At 46.3% G+C, this 13,690-nt stretch overlaps 9 non-coding genes across 9 annotated transcripts; all 9 read left to right on the forward strand.

The window, feature by feature from the left end:
• The first annotated feature begins 530 nt into the window (after positions 1 to 530).
• Trnat-agu (transfer RNA threonine (anticodon AGU)) lies at positions 531 to 602 on the forward strand. The gene has a single exon. It is a non-coding gene; the product is annotated as a tRNA-Thr (tRNA).
• Positions 603 to 2,049: 1,447 nt separating this feature from the next.
• Positions 2,050 to 2,121, forward strand: Trnat-agu (transfer RNA threonine (anticodon AGU)). Its single transcript has one exon. It is a non-coding gene; the product is annotated as a tRNA-Thr (tRNA).
• Positions 2,122 to 3,586: 1,465 nt separating this feature from the next.
• Positions 3,587 to 3,658, forward strand: Trnat-agu (transfer RNA threonine (anticodon AGU)). Its single transcript has one exon. It is a non-coding gene; the product is annotated as a tRNA-Thr (tRNA).
• A 1,459-nt stretch (positions 3,659 to 5,117) lies between these two features.
• Trnat-agu (transfer RNA threonine (anticodon AGU)) lies at positions 5,118 to 5,189 on the forward strand. Its single transcript has one exon. It is a non-coding gene; the product is annotated as a tRNA-Thr (tRNA).
• Positions 5,190 to 6,636: 1,447 nt separating this feature from the next.
• Positions 6,637 to 6,708, forward strand: Trnat-agu (transfer RNA threonine (anticodon AGU)). Its single transcript has one exon. It is a non-coding gene; the product is annotated as a tRNA-Thr (tRNA).
• A 1,441-nt stretch (positions 6,709 to 8,149) lies between these two features.
• On the forward strand, positions 8,150 to 8,221 carry Trnat-agu (transfer RNA threonine (anticodon AGU)). The gene has a single exon. It is a non-coding gene; the product is annotated as a tRNA-Thr (tRNA).
• A 1,438-nt stretch (positions 8,222 to 9,659) lies between these two features.
• Trnat-agu (transfer RNA threonine (anticodon AGU)) lies at positions 9,660 to 9,731 on the forward strand. Its single transcript has one exon. It is a non-coding gene; the product is annotated as a tRNA-Thr (tRNA).
• Positions 9,732 to 11,184: 1,453 nt separating this feature from the next.
• Trnat-agu (transfer RNA threonine (anticodon AGU)) lies at positions 11,185 to 11,256 on the forward strand. Its single transcript has one exon. It is a non-coding gene; the product is annotated as a tRNA-Thr (tRNA).
• Positions 11,257 to 12,712: 1,456 nt separating this feature from the next.
• Trnat-agu (transfer RNA threonine (anticodon AGU)) lies at positions 12,713 to 12,784 on the forward strand. The gene has a single exon. It is a non-coding gene; the product is annotated as a tRNA-Thr (tRNA).
• The last annotated feature ends 906 nt before the right edge of the window (positions 12,785 to 13,690 follow it).

The raw sequence follows: 13,690 nt of genomic DNA on the forward strand, positions 1-13,690 counted from the left end.
ACTACGTGACGAGTGTGACGTTAGGAAAACATTAGGCAACATGGGGAGGTTCTGTATGGGACCAATCAACCCAAACGAGTACTGTGTGACGTGCTAACCGGCATATACTCACCGAGGCAGCGCGGCTAGCTCAGTCGGTAGAACATAAGGCTCTTAATCCCAGGGTCGTGGGTTGGAGCCCCACGTGGGGAGGAACGGAATTTTGTTCCTCTGCAGATGTAACTTACCGTTTTTCTGATTAACGTGATGTAATGGAAATAGCAACTTTAAACTTTGCCTACGTCTCCGTCAGTCGCTACGAAACTGTATTTGAAGGTGAAGGTGATTTTGTAGACATGTGTGAAAGACATGTTCTGAAATGCAAGTGGTGTTATTTGGAGAGCACTTCCTTTACGTGTCAGATGTGTAGGCAAGCAGTAATGGGTCGCCATAGCTGCAAATATTAGACGGTAATATGAAGTGTTGTCAGCTGAAGTCTGATGATCCAGACGACCGTAAGGATGAAGTACGCAAAAGTACCGCTAGGCCGCGCCTCTTTAGCTCAGTGGCAGAGCACTGGTCTAGTAAACCAGGGGTCGTGAGTTCGATCCTCACAGGAGGCAGACGAATTTTGGATATCAGTTGCGCGTCGTGGCCTTATAGCAAACAGTATCTGGGATGACTAACAATTAGCGAGAGGCGTTTTATTAAGAATTACTCTCAGATGTGATTAAGGCGAATGGCGCAGATAAAGCATTTGCCAAAGCGGTACAGCATAAGGTGGGATGGGACAGTCTGAAATATATTTTATAGATGTATTTCTCACATATCTCAGAGCCTTCCGCGGTTGTCGTCGTCGTCGTCGTCGTCGTCGCCGCCGCCGCCACTTCTGCAGAAGTAGCAAATGGACATCGTAGCAAATGCGGCGAGGGACGCCCTGCCTTACATTTCCGAATGCACAAAGTGTGTGGTTTAGTTTCCCAGTCTATATTTGGTAGGTCTCGTAGCAGGTTGAATGTATCAAATGGGTGGGAAAGAGCAAGGGGCAGCGTCTGTGTAGAACGAAAACACAACTCCTCAGTGGTGTGAGCGTTTTGAGATGAGTCGTATATAAGTTCCACTTGTTTGTCAGTGACCGTGTGGCCTAATGGATAAGGCGTCGGACTTCGTATCCGAAGATTGCGTGTTTGATTCCTCTCTCGGTCGTGTTTTTCCAGATATGAAAAAGAAACATACCGTTTTAGTGCAGCACTTGAGCAGTACGAAACCGTGTGAACGTTGCTGTTGACCATTTTCTGCTTGGAGATGCTCTTGAGCTTGAAACACGCACAACAAGACCGGTGTTAACTAGCGAATTGGTTTGCATATTGCCGTCGCCGCGTGTTTTTGACTGGCACTTGCACATCTAAAATAACGTCGGAAAGTAACTCGTTCGGCTTATGAGTCACATCAAGTATGTGTGTTAATTTTGACGAAACTAGCTCTGCAGGTTGTCATGCAATTCTGTTACCTCTCAGAAATGATTATGAAATAAAAGTGAACTACGTGACGAGTGTGACGTTAGGAAAACATTAGGCAACATGGGGAGGTTCTGTATGGGACCAATCAACCCAAACGAGTACTGTGTGACGTGCTAACCGGCATATACTCACCGAGGCAGCGCGGCTAGCTCAGTCGGTAGAACATAAGGCTCTTAATCCCAGGGTCGTGGGTTGGAGCCCCACGTGGGGAGGAACGGAATTTTGTTCCTCTGCAGATGTAACTTACCGTTTTTCTGATTAACGTGATGTAATGGAAATAGCAACTTTAAACTTTGCCTACGTCTCCGTCAGTCGCTACGAAACTGTATTTGAAGGTGAAGGTGATTTTGTAGACATGTGTGAAAGACATGTTCTGAAATGCAAGTGGTGTTATTTGGAGAGCACTTCCTTTACGTGTCAGATGTGTAGGCAAGCAGTAATGGGTCGCCATAGCTGCAAATATTAGACGGTAATATGAAGTGTTGTCAGCTGAAGTCTGATGATCCAGACGACCGTAAGGATGAAGTACGCAAAAGTACCGCTAGGCCGCGCCTCTTTAGCTCAGTGGCAGAGCACTGGTCTAGTAAACCAGGGGTCGTGAGTTCGATCCTCACAGGAGGCAGACGAATTTTGGATATCAGTTGCGCGTCGTGGCCTTATAGCAAACAGTATCTGGGATGACTAACAATTAGCGAGAGGCGTTTTATTAAGAATTACTCTCAGATGTGATTAAGGCGAATGGCGCAGATAAAGCATTTGCCAAAGCGGTACAGCATAAGGTGGGATGGGACAGTCTGAAATATATTTTATAGATGTATTTCTCACATATCTCAGAGCCTTCCGCGGTTGTCGTCGTCGTCGTCGTCGTCGTCGTCGTCGTCGTCGTCGTCGCCGCCGCCGCCACTTCTGCAGAAGTAGCAAATGGACATCGTAGCAAATGCGGCGAGGGACGCCCTGCCTTACATTTCCGAATGCACAAAGTGTGTGGTTTAGTTTCCCAGTCTATATTTGGTAGGTCTCGTAGCAGGTTGAATGTATCAAATGGGTGGGAAAGAGCAAGGGGCAGCGTCTGTGTAGAACGAAAACACAACTCCTCAGTGGTGTGAGCGTTTTGAGATGAGTCGTATATAAGTTCCACTTGTTTGTCAGTGACCGTGTGGCCTAATGGATAAGGCGTCGGACTTCGTATCCGAAGATTGCGTGTTTGATTCCTCTCTCGGTCGTGTTTTTCCAGATCTGAAAAAGAAACATACCGTTTTAGTGCAGCACTTGAGCAGTACGAAACCGTGTGAACGTTGCTGTTGACCATTTTCTGCTTGGAGATGCTCTTGAGCTTGAAACACGCACAACAAGACTGGTGTTAACTAGCGAATTGGTTTGCATATTGCCGTCGCCGCGTGTTTTTGACTGGCACTTGCACATCTAAAATAACGTCGGAAAGTAACTCGTTCGGCTTATGAGTCACATCAAGTATGTGTGTTAATTTTGACGAAACTAGCTCTGCAGGTTGTCATGCAATTCTGTTACCTCTCAGAAATGATTATGAAATAAAAGTGAACTACGTGACGAGTGTGACGTTAGGAAAACATTAGGCAACATGGGGAGGTTCTGTATGGGACCAATCAACCCAAACGAGTACTGTGTGACGTGCTAACCGGCATATACTCACCGAGGCAGCGCGGCTAGCTCAGTCGGTAGAACATAAGGCTCTTAATCCCAGGGTCGTGGGTTGGAGCCCCACGTGGGGAGGAACGGAATTTTGTTCCTCTGCAGATGTAACTTACCGTTTTTCTGATTAACGTGATGTAATGGAAATAGCAACTTTAAACTTTGCCTACGTCTCCGTCAGTCGCTACGAAACTGTATTTGAAGGTGAAGGTGATTTTGTAGACATGTGTGAAAGACATGTTCTGAAATGCAAGTGGTGTTATTTGGAGAGCACTTCCTTTACGTGTCAGATGTGTAGGCAAGCAGTAATGGGTCGCCATAGCTGCAAATATTAGACGGTAATATGAAGTGTTGTCAGCTGAAGTCTGATGATCCAGACGACCGTAAGGATGAAGTACGCAAAAGTACCGCTAGGCCGCGCCTCTTTAGCTCAGTGGCAGAGCACTGGTCTAGTAAACCAGGGGTCGTGAGTTCGATCCTCACAGGAGGCAGACGAATTTTGGATATCAGTTGCGCGTCGTGGCCTTATAGCAAACAGTATCTGGGATGACTAACAATTAGCGAGAGGCGTTTTATTAAGAATTACTCTCAGATGTGATTAAGGCGAATGGCGCAGATAAAGCATTTGCCAAAGCGGTACAGCATAAGATGGGATGGGACAGTCTGAAATATATTTTATAGATGTATTTCTCACATATCTCAGAGCCTTCCGCGGTTGTCGTCGTCGTCGTCGTCGTCGTCGTCGTCGTCGTCGCCGCCGCCGCCACTTCTGCAGAAGTAGCAAATGGACATCGTAGCAAATGCGGCGAGGGACGCCCTGCCTTACATTTCCGAATGCACAAAGTGTGTGGTTTAGTTTCCCAGTCTATATTTGGTAGGTCTCGTAGCAGGTTGAATGTATCAAATGGGTGGGAAAGAGCAAGGGGCAGCGTCTGTGTAGAACGAAAACACAACTCCTCAGTGGTGTGAGCGTTTTGAGATGAGTCGTATATAAGTTCCACTTGTTTGTCAGTGACCGTGTGGCCTAATGGATAAGGCGTCGGACTTCGTATCCGAAGATTGCGTGTTTGATTCCTCTCTCGGTCGTGTTTTTCCAGATCTGAAAAAGAAACATACCGTTTTAGTGCAGCACTTGAGCAGTACGAAACCGTGTGAACGTTGCTGTTGACCATTTTCTGCTTGGAGATGCTCTTGAGCTTGAAACACGCACAACAAGACTGGTGTTAACTAGCGAATTGGTTTGCATATTGCCGTCGCCGCGTGTTTTTGACTGGCACTTGCACATCTAAAATAACGTCGGAAAGTAACTCGTTCGGCTTATGAGTCACATCAAGTATGTGTGTTAATTTTGACGAAACTAGCTCTGCAGGTTGTCATGCAATTCTGTTACCTCTCAGAAATGATTATGAAATAAAAGTGAACTACGTGACGAGTGTGACGTTAGGAAAACATTAGGCAACATGGGGAGGTTCTGTATGGGACCAATCAACCCAAACGAGTACTGTGTGACGTGCTAACCGGCATATACTCACCGAGGCAGCGCGGCTAGCTCAGTCGGTAGAACATAAGGCTCTTAATCCCAGGGTCGTGGGTTGGAGCCCCACGTGGGCAGGAACGGAATTTTGTTCCTCTGCAGATGTAACTTACCGTTTTTCTGATTAACGTGATGTAATGGAAATAGCAACTTTAAACTTTGCCTACGTCTCCGTCAGTCGCTACGAAACTGTATTTGAAGGTGAAGGTGATTTTGTAGACATGTGTGAAAGACATGTTCTGAAATGCAAGTGGTGTTATTTGGAGAGCACTTCCTTTACGTGTCAGATGTGTAGGCAAGCAGTAATGGGTCGCCATAGCTGCAAATATTAGACGGTAATATGAAGTGTTGTCAGCTGAAGTCTGATGATCCAGACGACCGTAAGGATGAAGTACGCAAAAGTACCGCTAGGCCGCGCCTCTTTAGCTCAGTGGCAGAGCACTGGTCTAGTAAACCAGGGGTCGTGAGTTCGATCCTCACAGGAGGCAGACGAATTTTGGATATCAGTTGCGCGTCGTGGCCTTATAGCAAACAGTATCTGGGATGACTAACAATTAGCGAGAGGCGTTTTATTAAGAATTACTCTCAGATGTGATTAAGGCGAATGGCGCAGATAAAGCATTTGCCAAAGCGGTACAGCATAAGATGGGATGGGACAGTCTGAAATATATTTTATAGATGTATTTCTCACATATCTCAGAGCCTTCCGCGGTTGTCGTCGTCGTCGTCGTCGTCGTCGTCGCCGCCGCCACTTCTGCAGAAGTAGCAAATGGACATCGTAGCAAATGCGGCGAGGGACGCCCTGCCTTACATTTCCGAATGCACAAAGTGTGTGGTTTAGTTTCCCAGTCTATATTTGGTAGGTCTCGTAGCAGGTTGAATGTATCAAATGGGTGGGAAAGAGCAAGGGGCAGCGTCTGTGTAGAACGAAAACACAACTCCTCAGTGGTGTGAGCGTTTTGAGATGAGTCGTATATAAGTTCCACTTGTTTGTCAGTGACCGTGTGGCCTAATGGATAAGGCGTCGGACTTCGTATCCGAAGATTGCGTGTTTGATTCCTCTCTCGGTCGTGTTTTTCCAGATATGAAAAAGAAACATACCGTTTTAGTGCAGCACTTGAGCAGTACGAAACCGTGTGAACGTTGCTGTTGACCATTTTCTGCTTGGAGATGCTCTTGAGCTTGAAACACGCACAACAAGACCGGTGTTAACTAGCGAATTGGTTTGCATATTGCCGTCGCCGCGTGTTTTTGACTGGCACTTGCACATCTAAAATAACGTCGGAAAGTAACTCGTTCGGCTTATGAGTCACATCAAGTATGTGTGTTAATTTTGACGAAACTAGCTCTGCAGGTTGTCATGCAATTCTGTTACCTCTCAGAAATGATTATGAAATAAAAGTGAACTACGTGACGAGTGTGACGTTAGGAAAACATTAGGCAACATGGGGAGGTTCTGTATGGGACCAATCAACCCAAACGAGTACTGTGTGACGTGCTAACCGGCATATACTCACCGAGGCAGCGCGGCTAGCTCAGTCGGTAGAACATAAGGCTCTTAATCCCAGGGTCGTGGGTTGGAGCCCCACGTGGGGAGGAACGGAATTTTGTTCCTCTGCAGATGTAACTTACCGTTTTTCTGATTAACGTGATGTAATGGAAATAGCAACTTTAAACTTTGCCTACGTCTCCGTCAGTCGCTACGAAACTGTATTTGAAGGTGAAGGTGATTTTGTAGACATGTGTGAAAGACATGTTCTGAAATGCAAGTGGTGTTATTTGGAGAGCACTTCCTTTACGTGTCAGATGTGTAGGCAAGCAGTAATGGGTCGCCATAGCTGCAAATATTAGACGGTAATATGAAGTGTTGTCAACTGAAGTCTGATGATCCAGACGACCGTAAGGATGAAGTACGCAAAAGTACCGCTAGGCCGCGCCTCTTTAGCTCAGTGGCAGAGCACTGGTCTAGTAAACCAGGGGTCGTGAGTTCGATCCTCACAGGAGGCAGACGAATTTTGGATATCAGTTGCGCGTCGTGGCCTTATAGCAAACAGTATCTGGGATGACTAACAATTAGCGAGAGGCGTTTTATTAAGAATTACTCTCAGATGTGATTAAGGCGAATGGCGCAGATAAAGGATTTGCCAAAGCGGTACAGCATAAGGTGGGATGGGACAGTCTGAAATATATTTTATAGATGTATTTCTCACATATCTCAGAGCCTTCCGCGGTTGTCGTCGTCGTCGTCGCCGCCGCCGCCGCCACTTCTGCAGAAGTAGCAAATGGACATCGTAGCAAATGCGGCGAGGGACGCCCTGCCTTACATTTCCGAATGCACAAAGTGTGTGGTTTAGTTTCCCAGTCTATATTTGGTAGGTCTCGTAGCAGGTTGAATGTATCAAATGGGTGGGAAAGAGCAAGGGGCAGCGTCTGTGTAGAACGAAAACACAACTCCTCAGTGGTGTGAGCGTTTTGAGATGAGTCGTATATAAGTTCCACTTGTTTGTCAGTGACCGTGTGGCCTAATGGATAAGGCGTCGGACTTCGCATCCGAAGATTGCGTGTTTGATTCCTCTCTCGGTCGTGTTTTTCCAGATATGAAAAAGAAACATACCGTTTTAGTGCAGCACTTGAGCAGTACGAAACCGTGTGAACGTTGCTGTTGACCATTTTCTGCTTGGAGATGCTCTTGAGCTTGAAACACGCACAACAAGACCGGTGTTAACTAGCGAATTGGTTTGCATATTGCCGTCGCCGCGTGTTTTTGACTGGCACTTGCACATCTAAAATAACGTCGGAAAGTAACTCGTTCGGCTTATGAGTCACATCAAGTATGTGTGTTAATTTTGACGAAACTAGCTCTGCAGGTTGTCATGCAATTCTGTTACCTCTCAGAAATGATTATGAAATAAAAGTGAACTACGTGACGAGTGTGACGTTAGGAAAACATTAGGCAACATGGGGAGGTTCTGTATGGGACCAATCAACCCAAACGAGTACTGTGTGACGTGCTAACCGGCATATACTCACCGAGGCAGCGCGGCTAGCTCAGTCGGTAGAACATAAGGCTCTTAATCCCAGGGTCGTGGGTTCGAGCCCCACGTGGGCAGGAACGGAATTTTGTTCCTCTGCAGATGTAACTTACCGTTTTTCTGATTAACGTGATGTAATGGAAATAGCAACTTTAAACTTTGCCTACGTCTCCGTCAGTCGCTACGAAACTGTATTTGAAGGTGAAGGTGATTTTGTAGACATGTGTGAAAGACATGTTCTGAAATGCAAGTGGTGTTATTTGGAGAGCACTTCCTTTACGTGTCAGATGTGTAGGCAAGCAGTAATGGGTCGCCATAGCTGCAAATATTAGACGGTAATATGAAGTGTTGTCAGCTGAAGTCTGATGATCCAGACGACCGTAAGGATGAAGTACGCAAAAGTACCGCTAGGCCGCGCCTCTTTAGCTCAGTGGCAGAGCACTGGTCTAGTAAACCAGGGGTCGTGAGTTCGATCCTCACAGGAGGCAGACGAATTTTGGATATCAGTTGCGCGTCGTGGCCTTATAGCAAACAGTATCTGGGATGACTAACAATTAGCGAGAGGCGTTTTATTAAGAATTACTCTCAGATGTGATTAAGGCGAATGGCGCAGATAAAGCATTTGCCAAAGCGGTACAGCATAAGGTGGGATGGGACAGTCTGAAATATATTTTATAGATGTATTTCTCACATATCTCAGAGCCTTCCGCGGTTGTCGTCGTCGTCGTCGCCGCCGCCGCCACTTCTGCAGAAGTAGAAAATGGACATCGTAGCAAATGCGGCGAGGGACGCCCTGCCTTACATTTCCGAATGCACAAAGTGTGTGGTTTAGTTTCCCAGTCTATATTTGGTAGGTCTCGTAGCAGGTTGAATGTATCAAATGGGTGGGAAAGAGCAAGGGGCAGCGTCTGTGTAGAACGAAAACACAACTCCTCAGTGGTGTGAGCGTTTTGAGATGAGTCGTATATAAGTTCCACTTGTTTGTCAGTGACCGTGTGGCCTAATGGATAAGGCGTCGGACTTCGTATCCGAAGATTGCGTGTTTGATTCCTCTTTCGGTCGTGTTTTTCCAGATATGAAAAAGAAACATACCGTTTTAGTGCAGCACTTGAGCAGTACGAAACCGTGTGAACGTTGCTGTTGACCATTTTCTGCTTGGAGATGCTCTTGAGCTTGAAACACGCACAACAAGACCGGTGTTAACTAGCGAATTGGTTTGCATATTGCCGTCGCCGCGTGTTTTTGACTGGCACTTGCACATCTAAAATAACGTCGGAAAGTAACTCGTTCGGCTTATGAGTCACATCAAGTATGTGTGTTAATTTTGACGAAACTAGCTCTGCAGGTTGTCATGCAATTCTGTTACCTCTCAGAAATGATTATGAAATAAAAGTGAACTACGTGACGAGTGTGACGTTAGGAAAACATTAGGCAACATGGGGAGGTTCTGTATGGGACCAATCAACCCAAACGAGTACTGTGTGACGTGCTAACCGGCATATACTCACCGAGGCAGCGCGGCTAGCTCAGTCGGTAGAACATAAGGCTCTTAATCCCAGGGTCGTGGGTTCGAGCCCCACGTGGGCAGGAACGGAATTTTGTTCCTCTGCAGATGTAACTTACCGTTTTTCTGATTAACGTGATGTAATGGAAATAGCAACTTTAAACTTTGCCTACGTCTCCGTCAGTCGCTACGAAACTGTATTTGAAGGTGAAGGTGATTTTGTAGACATGTGTGAAAGACATGTTCTGAAATGCAAGTGGTGTTATTTGGAGAGCACTTCCTTTACGTGTCAGATGTGTAGGCAAGCAGTAATGGGTCGCCATAGCTGCAAATATTAGACGGTAATATGAAGTGTTGTCAGCTGAAGTCTGATGATCCAGACGACCGTAAGGATGAAGTACGCAAAAGTACCGCTAGGCCGCGCCTCTTTAGCTCAGTGGCAGAGCACTGGTCTAGTAAACCAGGGGTCGTGAGTTCGATCCTCACAGGAGGCAGACGAATTTTGGATATCAGTTGCGCGTCGTGGCCTTATAGCAAACAGTATCTGGGATGACTAACAATTAGCGAGAGGCGTTTTATTAAGAATTACTCTCAGATGTGATTAAGGCGAATGGCGCAGATAAAGCATTTGCCAAAGCGGTACAGCATAAGGTGGGATGGGACAGTCTGAAATATATTTTATAGATGTATTTCTCACATATCTCAGAGCCTTCCGCGGTTGTCGTCGTCGTCGTCGTCGTCGTCGTCGTCGCCGCCGCCGCCACTTCTGCAGAAGTAGCAAATGGACATCGTAGCAAATGCGGCGAGGGACGCCCTGCCTTACATTTCCGAATGCACAAAGTGTGTGGTTTAGTTTCCCAGTCTATATTTGGTAGGTCTCGTAGCAGGTTGAATGTATCAAATGGGTGGGAAAGAGCAAGGGGCAGCGTCTGTGTAGAACGAAAACACAACTCCTCAGTGGTGTGAGCGTTTTGAGATGAGTCGTATATAAGTTCCACTTGTTTGTCAGTGACCGTGTGGCCTAATGGATAAGGCGTCGGACTTCGTATCCGAAGATTGCGTGTTTGATTCCTCTTTCGGTCGTGTTCTTCCAGATATGAAAAAGAAACATACCGTTTTAGTGCAGCACTTGAGCAGTACGAAACCGTGTGAACGTTGCTGTTGACCATTTTCTGCTTGGAGATGCTCTTGAGCTTGAAACACGCACAACAAGACCGGTGTTAACTAGCGAATTGGTTTGCATATTGCCGTCGCCGCGTGTTTTTGACTGGCACTTGCACATCTAAAATAACGTCGGAAAGTAACTCGTTCGGCTTATGAGTCACATCAAGTATGTGTGTTAATTTTGACGAAACTAGCTCTGCAGGTTGTCATGCAATTCTGTTACCTCTCAGAAATGATTATGAAATAAAAGTGAACTACGTGACGAGTGTGACGTTAGGAAAACATTAGGCAACATGGGGAGGTTCTGTATGGGACCAATCAACCCAAACGAGTACTGTGTGACGTGCTAACCGGCATATACTCACCGAGGCAGCGCGGCTAGCTCAGTCGGTAGAACATAAGGCTCTTAATCCCAGGGTCGTGGGTTCGAGCCCCACGTGGGCAGGAACGGAATTTTGTTCCTCTGCAGATGTAACTTACCGTTTTTCTGATTAACGTGATGTAATGGAAATAGCAACTTTAAACTTTGCCTACGTCTCCGTCAGTCGCTACGAAACTGTATTTGAAGGTGAAGGTGATTTTGTAGACATGTGTGAAAGACATGTTCTGAAATGCAAGTGGTGTTATTTGGAGAGCACTTCCTTTACGTGTCAGATGTGTAGGCAAGCAGTAATGGGTCGCCATAGCTGCAAATATTAGACGGTAATATGAAGTGTTGTCAGCTGAAGTCTGATGATCCAGACGACCGTAAGGATGAAGTACGCAAAAGTACCGCTAGGCCGCGCCTCTTTAGCTCAGTGGCAGAGCACTGGTCTAGTAAACCAGGGGTCGTGAGTTCGATCCTCACAGGAGGCAGACGAATTTTGGATATCAGTTGCGCGTCGTGGCCTTATAGCAAACAGTATCTGGGATGACTAACAATTAGCGAGAGGCGTTTTATTAAGAATTACTCTCAGATGTGATTAAGGCGAATGGCGCAGATAAAGCATTTGCCAAAGCGGTACAGCATAAGGTGGGATGGGACAGTCTGAAATATATTTTATAGATGTATTTCTCACATATCTCAGAGCCTTCCGCGGTTGTCGTCGTCGTCGTCGTCGTCGTCGTCGCCGCCGCCGCCGCCGCCACTTCTGCAGAAGTAGCAAATGGACATCGTAGCAAATGCGGCGAGGGACGCCCTGCCTTACATTTCCGAATGCACAAAGTGTGTGGTTTAGTTTCCCAGTCTATATTTGGTAGGTCTCGTAGCAGGTTGAATGTATCAAATGGGTGGGAAAGAGCAAGGGGCAGCGTCTGTGTAGAACGAAAACACAACTCCTCAGTGGTGTGAGCGTTTTGAGATGAGTCGTATATAAGTTCCACTTGTTTGTCAGTGACCGTGTGGCCTAATGGATAAGGCGTCGGACTTCGTATCCGAAGATTGCGTGTTTGATTCCTCTTTCGGTCGTGTTCTTCCAGATATGAAAAAGAAACATACCGTTTTAGTGCAGCACTTGAGCAGTACGAAACCGTGTGAACGTTGCTGTTGACCATTTTCTGCTTGGAGATGCTCTTGAGCTTGAAACACGCACAACAAGACCGGTGTTAACTAGCGAATTGGTTTGCATATTGCCGTCGCCGCGTGTTTTTGACTGGCACTTGCACATCTAAAATAACGTCGGAAAGTAACTCGTTCGGCTTATGAGTCACATCAAGTATGTGTGTTAATTTTGACGAAACTAGCTCTGCAGGTTGTCATGCAATTCTGTTACCTCTCAGAAATGATTATGAAATAAAAGTGAACTACGTGACGAGTGTGACGTTAGGAAAACATTAGGCAACATGGGGAGGTTCTGTATGGGACCAATCAACCCAAACGAGTACTGTGTGACGTGCTAACCGGCATATACTCACCGAGGCAGCGCGGCTAGCTCAGTCGGTAGAACATAAGGCTCTTAATCCCAGGGTCGTGGGTTCGAGCCCCACGTGGGCAGGAACGGAATTTTGTTCCTCTGCAGATGTAACTTACCGTTTTTCTGATTAACGTGATGTAATGGAAATAGCAACTTTAAACTTTGCCTACGTCTCCGTCAGTCGCTACGAAACTGTATTTGAAGGTGAAGGTGATTTTGTAGACATGTGTGAAAGACATGTTCTGAAATGCAAGTGGTGTTATTTGGAGAGCACTTCCTTTACGTGTCAGATGTGTAGGCAAGCAGTAATGGGTCGCCATAGCTGCAAATATTAGACGGTAATATGAAGTGTTGTCAGCTGAAGTCTGATGATCCAGACGACCGTAAGGATGAAGTACGCAAAAGTACCGCTAGGCCGCGCCTCTTTAGCTCAGTGGCAGAGCACTGGTCTAGTAAACCAGGGGTCGTGAGTTCGATCCTCACAGGAGGCAGACGAATTTTGGATATCAGTTGCGCGTCGTGGCCTTATAGCAAACAGTATCTGGGATGACTAACAATTAGCGAGAGGCGTTTTATTAAGAATTACTCTCAGATGTGATTAAGGCGAATGGCGCAGATAAAGCATTTGCCAAAGCGGTACAGCATAAGGTGGGATGGGACAGTCTGAAATATATTTTATAGATGTATTTCTCACATATCTCAGAGCCTTCCGCGGTTGTCGTCGTCGTCGTCGTCGCCGCCGCCGCCACTTCTGCAGAAGTAGCAAATGGACATCGTAGCAAATGCGGCGAGGGACGCCCTGCCTTACATTTCCGAATGCACAAAGTGTGTGGTTTAGTTTCCCAGTCTATATTTGGTAGGTCTCGTAGCAGGTTGAATGTATCAAATGGGTGGGAAAGAGCAAGGGGCAGCGTCTGTGTAGAACGAAAACACAACTCCTCAGTGGTGTGAGCGTTTTGAGATGAGTCGTATATAAGTTCCACTTGTTTGTCAGTGACCGTGTGGCCTAATGGATAAGGCGTCGGACTTCGTATCCGAAGATTGCGTGTTTGATTCCTCTCTCGGTCGTGTTTTTCCAGATATGAAAAAGAAACATACCGTTTTAGTGCAGCACTTGAGCAGTACGAAACCGTGTGAACGTTGCTGTTGACCATTTTCTGCTTGGAGATGCTCTTGAGCTTGAAACACGCACAACAAGACCGGTGTTAACTAGCGAATTGGTTTGCATATTGCCGTCGCCGCGTGTTTTTGACTGGCACTTGCACATCTAAAATAACGTCGGAAAGTAACTCGTTCGGCTTATGAGTCACATCAAGTATGTGTGTTAATTTTGACGAAACTAGCTCTGCAGGTTGTCATGCAATTCTGTTACCTCTCAGAAATGATTATGAAATAAA

This window comes from Schistocerca gregaria, chromosome 4 (genome assembly GCF_023897955.1).
Source record: "Schistocerca gregaria isolate iqSchGreg1 chromosome 4, iqSchGreg1.2, whole genome shotgun sequence".
NCBI lineage: Eukaryota > Metazoa > Arthropoda > Insecta > Orthoptera > Acrididae > Schistocerca > Schistocerca gregaria.